The following is an 11,544-nucleotide window of genomic DNA, read 5'->3' on the forward strand; positions in this document are numbered from 1 at the left end:
ACAAGTAGAGAAGATGGATTTTCTTTAACTACTAAATGGGAATTATAATAACAGCCTCTCACTGCACACATATACACACACGTGCACAGACACAATCACAGACACGTAAATAGTATGAAAGCAATAGCACAAAGGTTGGTGAGTGGAATGAAAGCATACTGCTGTAAATTTTATTTATAATATGTGAAGTAGTATGATATCCCTTGAGGATAATATCACTCAAAGGTATACTGTGATGAGTTAAAGATGTGTACTATACACCCCTTAGCAACCACTAATATAACACAAAAAAGAATTATAGCTAATAAGCCAACAAATAAGATAAAATGGAGAAATGAAAAATACTCAATCCCAAAGAAAGCAGAGAGGAGAGAAAAGGAAACAAAGAAGAGGTAATACAAATATAAAGCAAAACATACTGGTAGAATTAAATGCAATCATATCAACAATCACACTAAATGTAAATGTCTAAACACCACAATTAAAAGACAGAAATTGACAGATTGGATAAAAAAGCAAGACCCAATTATATGCTGCCTACAAGAAACCCACTTTAAATATAAAGACATAAATAGCTTCAAAGTAAAAGGATAAAAAAGATGTATCATGCTAACACTAGTCAAAAAACCTGGAGTGGCAATATTAACAGCAAAGGAGATTTTAGAGGAAAGAATATTACCAGGGATAAAGAGTCATTTCATAATGACAAAGGGGCCAATTCTCAAGCAGACATAACAATTCTAGATGTTTATGCACCAAATAAGATCTTTAAAATACATGAGGCAAAATGGGTAGAACAGTCCTCTCACAATAATTGACACAAAAAATATACAAAAGTCAATGAGGATATAGAAGACTCAAACAATACTATTAATCAATAAGTCCAAATTGGCATGTTAAGAACGTTCCAGAATATTCATTCTTTTCAAGTACACACAGAACATTTCCAAATATATACCATATTCTGGGGCATAAAAACATCACAATAAATTTAAAAGAATTGAAGTTATTCAATATATGTTCTCTGGCAAAAACTGGATTAAATTAAGCACCAATAATAGAAAGATATCTATAAAATCCCAAAATACTTAAAAACTAAGTAACATTTTTCAATAACACAAGGTTTAAAGAACAAATCAAAAAGGTAACTAGAAATTAGAAGTCAGAAAATACTTGAGGTATATAAAAATGAATACACAACCTATCAAAATTTGGGGGATGTAGTTAAAACAGTACTTAGAGAGAAATTTATAGCATTAAGTGCCCCTGTGTTTAGCATAATAAACTAGAGAAAGGAAAGCAAATTTAACAAAAGAGAAACAGAAGCAAGGAAATAATAAAGATAGGGCAAAATCAATAAAATAGAAAATAGAAAAATAGTAGAGAAAATCAATGAAACCAAAAGCTGGTCATTTGAAACCTGAAGACCTACTCATCAGAAAATAAAGAAAGAAGACACAAGTTACTAATATAAGAAATGAGAGAGGGATCATCACTACTGACTACACATATTGAAAGGAATATGATGAATAATTCTATGCCAAGAAATTTGACAACTTGGATGTAATGGACAAATTCCTTGAAAAACACAAACTAATAAAACTCACTCAAGAAAAAATAGAAAACCTGAACTGTCCCTGTTTTCTGAAAAAGTTTAAAACTTCCCACAAAGAAAACTCTAGTCCCAGATGGTCTCACTGGTGAATTCTACCAAATACTTAAGGAAGAAATAATTCTAATTCTCTACAAGATTTTTCAGAAAAAATTAAGAGGAAGGTATATTTTTAACTTACTTTATGAGGCCAGCGCTACTATAATATCAACATTGTACAAAGACATTGTAAGGAAAGAAATCTACAGACTAGTATTCCTCATGAAATAGATGCGAAAATTCTAAACACAAATTTAACGATCAAGTCCAGCAATACATAAAATGAATACTACATATGACCAAATCTAGTTTATTCTCGAAATGCAAGGTTGTTTTAACATTGGAAACAAACAATATAATTTACAATATTATTGTGAAGATATGATATTCATAATATGAAAACATATATTGTCTCAATAGATGCAGAAAAAGCATTAGCCCAAATCCAACATCTATTGCTGATAAAAACTCTCAACAAACTAAGAATAAAAGGAAACTTCCTCAACCTGATAAAGGACATCATCTATGAGAAACCTCACAGCTGACGTGGTACTTAATAGTGAAAGGCTGAAAGTCTCCCTCTGAGATCAGGAATGAGACAAGGATGTCCTCTCTCACCACGGCCAGTCAACATCGTACTGGAGGTTCTTGCCACTGCAGTACGATTTTTAGGAGATGAAATGAAAAGTAAGGAAGAGAGGTAGGTATAGAAGGGAAGGAAGGAAGGGAGGGAGGGAGGGAGGTCACTCAAATTGTAAAGGAGCAAGTAAATCGGCCTTTATTCACAAATAAGTTGATCATCTGCAGAGAAAATCTTAGAGAATCTATTAAAAAAAGCTACTAGAATTAACCAGTGAGTTTAACAAGATCACAGTACAGAAGATCCACATGCAAAAATCAATTGCCTTTCTATAATAACAATGTAATGCAATTGAAAAAGAAACATTTACAATAGCATCAAAAACATGAAATACATAAACAGATATGTCTGACAAAAACGTATGTAAAACTGAATGTTACTGGGAGAAATTAAAGAGTACCTAAATAAATGGAGAGATAAACCACGTTCATATGTCAAAAGAAGCCAATGCTCCCAGAATTGATCTATAGATTCAAAACGATCCCAATCTGAACACCAGCAGGTATAGTCCCGTCATTTCATTTGTCGGCACGTGAGGAATGAGAGCGTGTGTCTGCACAAAGTCGTGTGCGTGGTGTTCGTGGCAGCTTTATCATAACACCCCCAGACCAGAAACAGCCCAGACGTCCACCAACAACTGGGCAGATTAACAGCTAACTGTGGTGCATCCCTACAGAGAAACACTACTCAGTAATGAAGAAGAATGAACTACTCACACGGTCAACAACATAGAGGAATCTCAAAATAATTACACTGAGCAAAAGAACCCAGGCAAAATAAGTAGGTACTATATGATCCTAGTTACATAAAATTCTGCGCAAACAGCCAAGGGTGACAGAACGCAGAGCAGTGTTTCCCTGGGGCTGGCAGGGGGTGTGGGATGAACAAGGGGAAACCTTGAGGGCCATGGACATATTTATGATCTTGATTGTGGTGACATTTCCATGGGTGCATAAAGATGTCAAAACTTACCAAATTGTACACTCTCAACACGTGCGGTTTAATGTATGTCAATTACGCCTCAATGAAGCTGTTAAACAATTGAAAGGAACAAAAATACTAACATCTCTTTCAAGTGTAAAGATAAGAGGAAGGAAGGATGTCTACAGTATGGTCTTGGTGAAGTCCAGCTCTCTACGGGCCCAGCGGAGCCGCGCATCCGCGGTGTGGTGTGGGCAGGACGCCGCTGGGGTCCAGAAACCAGACCCGAGCCTCTCCCCACTGCCGCAGGCTGTGCTAATCCCAGTTCTCCACCTTCAAGCGTCAGGGACAAGCGGACACGGAGGGAGGAGACAGACCACGGAGGAAGGTCCTGACATCCGTGAGGCCTGGACCCTGCCAGGCCAGGGCCTGCTGTCCAAGGCTGTGCAGTTGGGCTCCATCAGGCAACGCCCCAGTTGCTCCGACTCACTGAGAGAAGTCACAGTCGGGGGTGGCACAAACCAAAAGCAGCCCTGTCCCCCATGGTTTTCCTAAAGTGGTACACATTGTCCCCAGGTGCAGGGTAAAGTGACTTGTTTAGGCAACCTGGATTCCAGCCCCGGCTCAGCCACTCAGAGCTAAGTGACTTTGGGCAAGTCACTCCCTTCTCTGTGCCCTGGTTTCCCCCTCGGGGCGGGGTGGGTGGGGTTGAGGTGACTGTCCTGGGCCTTCGGCACCACACGGCAGTTTTATTGGCCCATCAGTGGCCTCACCAGGTGACTGAAGCGGGGCTGCCCCGTGGGAACAGGCACGGCCTCGCCTGGGTTCCTGGATCCCGGAGTCCCGGGGCCATTCTGTGCTGCCAGCCCCTGGCAGCCAGTGGCCAAGCCTGCCGGGCACTGGGCGCCACTTCTCAGCACACGCTTTCCCGGAAGCCAGCATGGGAGGCAGCCACAGGACCCGCTGTCCCACAGGCAGGCACATAGTGTACCAGTGGTGCCACCAGGGCTTGGGAGACGGGCTCCAGAAGCAAGAAGTAGGTGACCAACTGTCCTGGTTTGCCCACTCAGAGGAGGTTTCCCAGGATGGGGACGCTTCCGTGATAAAAACCAACTGGGGAAGTCCCAGGCACACTGGAATGGCTGGTCACCTGACAAAGCCAGCATGCCACCTGCTCCCCGTCTCCTCCCTGCTTCCTGCCTCCTGTGCTTCCCTGAGAGGAGAGGAGCCCATGTGCAGCATTAGGAAGGCCCGTTCCTAAAAGTGGGGGCTCTCACAGACTTCCTCTCCCACCTCAAAAGTGATTTCTTTCCAGACGAACAAAACCCCACGTTGCCACGATGCGGGGCTCGCCGGCATCCCCGACTGCGGCTTTCCAGTCCCCAGAGAACATGAGCAGAATGTGTCAAAAAAACTTTAAAATATTAATATTCTTTGACGCAGCAATTCCCCTGCTAGGAATTTACCCCACAGAGGCAATCGGACATGTGCAGAATCTGAGCACACAAGTGTATTCCCGGCAGTGATGTTTAAAATAGCAAAAAATTGACAATAACTTCACATGCCTCATAGGGGATGCAGCAAATAAATTTATATGACACACTATGGAGTAGCTTTATTTTACAAAGTCGGGGAGCTGTGTTCAGTGTCCAAGAAGGTTCCAGGATATGCTGGTGCCTGGATAAAGAAGTCCCAGAATGGCGAGAGGTCATTCCACTGGCAGAAAGTGGAGTGTTTCCACCCAGGAGCCTTGGGGAGCATCTGCAGGTGTCCCAGGTCATCTCTAGAGGCAGGGGTGACTAGCAGGTGATTTTCTATGTTTTCCTATATCATTTACATTGTCCAGAATGAGATTTTATGCACTCAGTGAAAGCAGTCACAGTGTTTTACTGTTTATAACAAAGTTTCCCTACAAAGAGGCTGCCGGGGGTGAGGGGGGGAGATGGGCAACAGGTCTGGCCCTCTGTCACCTGACATTGGGGCCTCGAGCTGGGTCAGTCCCAATATGTTCCCTGGAAAAAGGGGGCAAAGCAGCCAGATTTGGGTCTCTCAAGACAAGAGTCTTCTGTCCCCAAACTTAGAAGCCAGCCGTGTCATAAATTTTGCTTTCTTGGGAAGGTTCTGGAGACTCTAGGAGTCTGGGGTTAGAGGTATAGGGAAGGACTCTTTGGTTTGCAAAGCACAGAGTCCAGCTCAAGCTGCTCAAGGTCGCTCCACGGCCTGTATAACCTGGAGGTTCAGGAGGGGACCAGGACATCTTCAGGCACGGCTGGACCCAGGTGTTACACAGCCGCTGGGCTTCTCTATGCCACCATCACTTTCTCTTCCTCTTCCTCTTTCTCCCTATCTTCTTTCAGTTCCTGTCTCTGCTTCTCTCTGCAAGTTATCCTTAGGCTGTCGATTGCAGGCAGGTGCCCTTCAGGGGATAAGGACAATGACTGTGGCAGCCTCAGGCAGCTCTGTGACTCTTGAGCCAAATGACAGCACCCCCTGCTGGCCCAGCAGAAGAGTCCCAGGAAGGACTTGACTTGGCCCCGCCTGTCCCACATGCGCACCCGTGACCATGGGACGTGGAGTCCTAGGGTTGCCAGCCCCTTCCAAGCCACACGGAGGAGAAGGGAAATTATGCAAGATTCTCCAAAGGAAAGAGGTGCAGCCACCTGAAGAAGGAGAAGATCCTGCTCCACAGGAAACAGTCACGGGTGCCACAATCCACGACAGCAAGATCCTGTAGACTCTGGTCTGCACAGCAGCCACAGCTGGCACGTCCTCAGAGACCTGCAGTGTCCAGGACTTAGAGCTAGTCACAGGCAGTCACAGGCCCTGGTTCTCAGAGCCCCAAGCTGTCCAGAAAGGAAGACAATCTCATTCTCCCTTCACTGATGAGGCCCAGAGAGACTGGATGAATCGCCCAGGTCACCAGGCAGTAAGTAGCAGCAGGCCTAGCAATTACACCCTTGGACTTGAAATCTTCTCTTGCTACTTTACTCTTGGGCTGAGATCGTGAAGTGTCACTACTACCTTCATCTCAACCGTCACCATCATCGACATCCCACTACCACCACCACCCCCACTGCCATCACCACCACCATCACCATCACCACCATGACCACCACCACCATCACCACCATCACCACCACCTCCACCATCACCATCACCATCATATCACCACCACCACCTCCACCATCACCACCACCTCCACCATCACCATCATATCACCACCACCACCACCACCACCACCTCCACCACCTCCACCATCACCACCACCTCCACCATCACCATCACCATCATATCACCACCACCACCTCCACCATCACCACCACCCCCACTGCCATCACCACCACCACCACCTCCACCATCACCATCACCATCATATCACCACCACCACCTCCACCATCACCACCACCTCCACCATCACCACCATGACCACTTCCACCACCTTCACCACCACCTCCACCACCCCCACCGCCATCACCACCACCACCTCCACCACCATCACCACCACCACCAGCCCCACCACCATCTCCATCTCCACCACCACCACCACAATCACCATCACCATCACTACATCACCACCATCACCATCACCACCATCACTACATCACCATCACCACCATCACCTCCACCATCACCACCTCCACCATCACCACCACCATCACCACCACCTCCACCATCACCACTGTCACTACCGCAACACTACCATGTTGCCACCACCACATATGCCCCTCACCATCACCACACTCCCTCCGCTTGCCCCCCCAACCATCACTGTCAGAAATAACCCCCATCACTTCCAGGATCACCACCACCAAAAACAACAGCATCATTACCATGGCAACAGCACAAACATCACTACCACCAATCTGCCAGGCAGTTCATGGTGGAGCCATGGTTCTTAGCCGTAGACATGGCCAGGGAACTGTGAGCCTAAACTGAAAAGGGGAAGCTGATTGAATCAGATTTTCCAAGTGACAGCTCCTTTCACGGAGGCCAGGCCTGTCGGCCCAGCTCTCTGTGGCCGGAACCCGGCATCCCGCTCACAGCATCGAAATGTCTCTCAGAGACTGCTGAGCTGATCCTGAAGGCCTGTGACTGTGTTTCTGGGAGACACACACATGAGTCACTGGGGCTGCCATTCTTTGGGATCTGACGAGGTTCCCACTTTGGGGACCTGCTGACGCTGACTCGGCAGCGGTTCCCTCAGGCAGCTGAAGGCTGGAGCTCAGCGCTTTGTGTTCGGCTCTCCTCGAATCCTTTCTGGAACTGGAGCTGCAGCTCAGCTTCAGGGGAGGAGGGCACGCCCCAAGGGTGCCACCAAGCGACAGGTGGAGCAGAACTGGAGCCAGATCTGCATGTCCCCAGGGCCCACAGACCTCACGGCCCCATGCTGTCACCACATTGTCACTGGGCTGGCCCTTTGGTCTGCCATTCCCTCAGGGGCCTGGGAGCCCTGCTCTGAGACAGGCTGTCTGTGGCTTTCACCCAACTTCCCAGGAGAAGGGCTGGGTGGTCCTGGGTGGTGCCTGGGGAGTGCTCCATCCGGCCCCCGGCGTGGGGAGCACTAGCCTACACAGCAGGAGGCCTCTTGGGGTACGGAACACCCTCCTGGGCAGCCACAGGATGGGGGTGTCATTCCGGTTTCCCCCAGGAAAGAGATGGCTCAAGCTGGGAAAACTGCAGGTCGTAGGCAGGGAAACCACAGGGGTGGGCACACCACGCGCCAGACCCCAGGGCTCTGGCCACCCCCGGGCTGAGGGTAGAAGGAAAGGGGCCACTGCCTGAACCGGGAAGGGGGGAACCTGGAGACAGGGCTGCCTGGGGGAAAGTTGTTACCTTCAACTTAGGGACACAGCCTGCCTAAGGTGACCAGAGCTTCCCCTGATGCAGTGGCATGGCATTCGGGCTCACTTTCCTGCCTCACGCTTGCCGACACCAGGCCTCTCCCAGCAGGAAGCAGAGGGCCTGGGAGCCGAGGAACGGGATCCAGCAGGCTCAGCCCCCAGGGCAAGGGGTGGACCTGCAGGGGTGAGGGAAGGAGGGTCCAGCACAGGGTGTCTGGTCCTGGGGACCACAGTGTACCCTGAGATGTGGGACTCTGGGGACCCTGCTCAGCCAGGGTGAGCTGCTCTCTGGGCTCCTTCCTGCCTCATGGCTCGGTCCTGCCCGGAGGCGGTCAGAGCTACGTCTCAGACGCAGCAGGGTCTGTGCAACCGCCCGCTGGCTCTCTCACGCTCTGTCTCTCTCTCCCACTCGCCTGTCCCACCTCCCCATCGATGACACTCTCTCCATCCCCTGGTGTCCCCACTGCTGCTCACCTAGACCCGGCTTATGTTGGTGCTAGAGCAAGAGACCAGACAGACTCACCTAAAAAAGACTTGAGAAGGTAGGATGGGGGCGCCCTGCCCAGCACTACAGGGGAGGACAAAGTCCCAGGAGGGGGACATCCCTGCCCTGCCATCTGCCTGTAGGGAGCAGGGTAATGATTGCCCTGGGTGTCTGGCTCCAGCAAGTGGACTTCCCCAGGGGTAAGAAGAAGAAGCATCTTTGGTTTGGGGGACCCAGCAAAGTGCCTGAGGCCAGAGGCTGAAATGCCACAGGAAGTAGAGGTATCCGTCTGAGTTTCCCCCAGAGCTGGGGTGCCACGGGACAGGGCAGTAGGTGGCCAGAGGTGTGAAGACAGCTATGCAGCAGGCAGGAAGAGCAGGGCCTCTGTCCAATCTCACGTCTTCCAGCAGGCCTGGGAGTCCCCAGGAGGCTGCAGGTGGCCCTGGATGCCCCCTCCAGGGACCAATGTGCACACAACCCCATCTGCACACACCCCTTCATCCTGGGGGTGCAAACTGCTCCTACAAGGAGCTCTCACTGTCGCTTTCCCTGCGGGAGACCAGCAGAGCCCCAGTCGTCGCCAGTGGCTGTCAGCCTGCAGAGCCACCCCGGCCCTCCGCGGGGCCTGTCTCTCCAGCATCACGGAGCACAGACACATCTGCCTTCCTGTCCCTCAGCAGCCTCTGACGTTGACTCTTTCACCAAACAGTGAGGGGGGGTGTCCTCCAGGCTCTGGGGAGACACAGTGACCCTGCCACCCTTCCTGCTGTTGCTGGGCTCAGAGCCTACCATGCAGCAGGAAACGCAAGCACTGTGTCTGCACAGAGAAAGAGCATCTCACTTGGGCTTGGAAGGCCACCCAGAGGGGGTGACAATGTGCTGAAATCTGAAGGGTTACTGGGCAAAACACCCAGGGGACGGTGGTTATGCACTGAGGGAGGGCTCTGAGACAACAGGGACATGATGTCATCTAGGAGCTACAAATAGATCCATGCGGCAAGAATGTGGGGAAGTGGCAATGAAACGGGGGGACAGAGATAGGCAGGGGGCAGATATCAGGAATTCTGCCAGCTGGGATGACAATTGCAGGGTCTTGTGTCAGGCAGCGCCAAGGTCAGATTAATAGGTTTAGAAGGGGCCCTCAGGCTGCAGGGTGGGACAGACCAGGACAGAGCGAGCCTGGAGGTCAGGGAAGGCGCAGTGGCTCACGCCTGTAATGCCGACACTCTGGGGCACTGAGGAGGGAGAAGTTTGAGGTTAGCATGGGCAACAATAAAGATTTGTCTCTAAAAAAAAAAAAAATTTAAATTAACCAGGCGTGGTGGCGCATGCCTGTAGTCTTAGCTACTTGGGAGGCTGAGGCAGGAGGAGGTTGGAGGCTCTCTTGAGCCTCGGAGTTGGAGGCTGCAGTGAGCCATGACTGTGCCACTGCACTCCAGCCCAGGCAACAGAGCGAGACCCTGTCTCTAAAAACAAAAACAAAAGCAGACTAGAGGTCGGCAGGCCAGCAAGGAGGTTGTCAGGTGGCCCCAGTGAGGACAGATGGTTGCCGGGACCAAGGCAAGGAAGGGCAGGAGGGAAGGAAAGTCCAGCAGATCTGAGGGCTCCAGTGAACACCAAAGGAGCCAATTTTTCTGATGAGTCATCCACAGGGAGTGACAGAGAGGGTGGCAGCAGAGATTCTGTTTGGAGAAAGGGGTGGATTGCGGTAAGTCTGGGTTTGCAGATGGAGACCATGGGAGAGGAAGGTTTGGGTAAGGCGGTGAGTTTCTCGCTTCTGGTAGTGGCATAGTAACTGGAACTGGATTAGCCATAAACAGTCGCAAAACTGGACAGAACATATGAGGCCAACATTGTATCACAGACAGAACGAGACTGCGATCCCCAAGAGAAGAGAAAAACATGAGATGAGGCACACGATCTCCCTGGATCTGTGCTGGTGGACAATTTCCCAGTCGTGGTGCAGTGAGCTGGGATCCCAACAGAACACAGTAGTCTCACATAACCGAGGGGGCAGAGGCTAGAGATTGGGGTGGCTGAAGCACCCGGAATCCACAGGGCAAGGCCCAGGAGAAGAGGGAGATGCATGGGGGGAGGAGGAAGAATTCCACATGTGGGTCCGTGGGTGCCTGTGAGACCACCTGAGGCTAAACGAGGAGCACCTTCTGTAGGGTTGAGAGCAGAACAAAGATACTAGACGGCAAGCAGTTTGCGGGGACTTTGGGGTTCTTGCCCAGAGTGGAGAGACCTCATCAGCACACTGGGCACCAAGCTACAACACCAGAAAGGCCTCATCTTAGTAATAAGAACCACACCGTAGAGAAGAGCCTACACAGAACTTCCCTCACAAAGCCTAACACCAAGCCCCAACAAGGTTTGCAGTTTGGAGCTTGATTCTCACCCAGTTAGAGAAATCTGGGGGACCCCTCAGGCTTTCCACAGATCCGCCATGACAAATAACAAAACCAAGACACACACATTCAAGTAACCAGCCAGTAAATGAACTGCCTTCTAGAATAAAAATTAACCCTTTTCAGAGCACAATATCAGAAGCCAGAGTTTCTACAACAGATCACCCACAATGCCCAATACATAACCAGCAATTACCAAATATAGCAAGAAACAGGACAATGTGGCTCATAGTCAAGAGGAAGAAAACCAGTCAGTAGAAAACCAATCCTGAGATGGCTCAAATATTGGATTCATCAGAAAAAATCTGTCAAAGAAGTAATCATAAACATGTTCCAAAAGCTAAAGAAAAATGTGCTTGAAGAATTAAAGGAAAACATGATCTTCATAAGGGAGCAGATAAGGAATCTAGGCAAAGAAATGAAAACTGCAATAAAAACCCAAATGGGGATCCTAGAACTAAAAAGAACAACAAATGAAATGAAAATTTTACTGAATGAGATAATGAGTGTGTCAGTGTTCAACATGCTATTGTGTCTGTAAGGTGTCCAAGTAGAGACGTTAACATACGCAGTGAGAGACATGGGTCTGACATTCA

The sequence above is a fragment of the Lemur catta genome, chromosome 7, assembly GCF_020740605.2.
Source record: "Lemur catta isolate mLemCat1 chromosome 7, mLemCat1.pri, whole genome shotgun sequence".
Classification (NCBI taxonomy): domain Eukaryota; kingdom Metazoa; phylum Chordata; class Mammalia; order Primates; family Lemuridae; genus Lemur; species Lemur catta.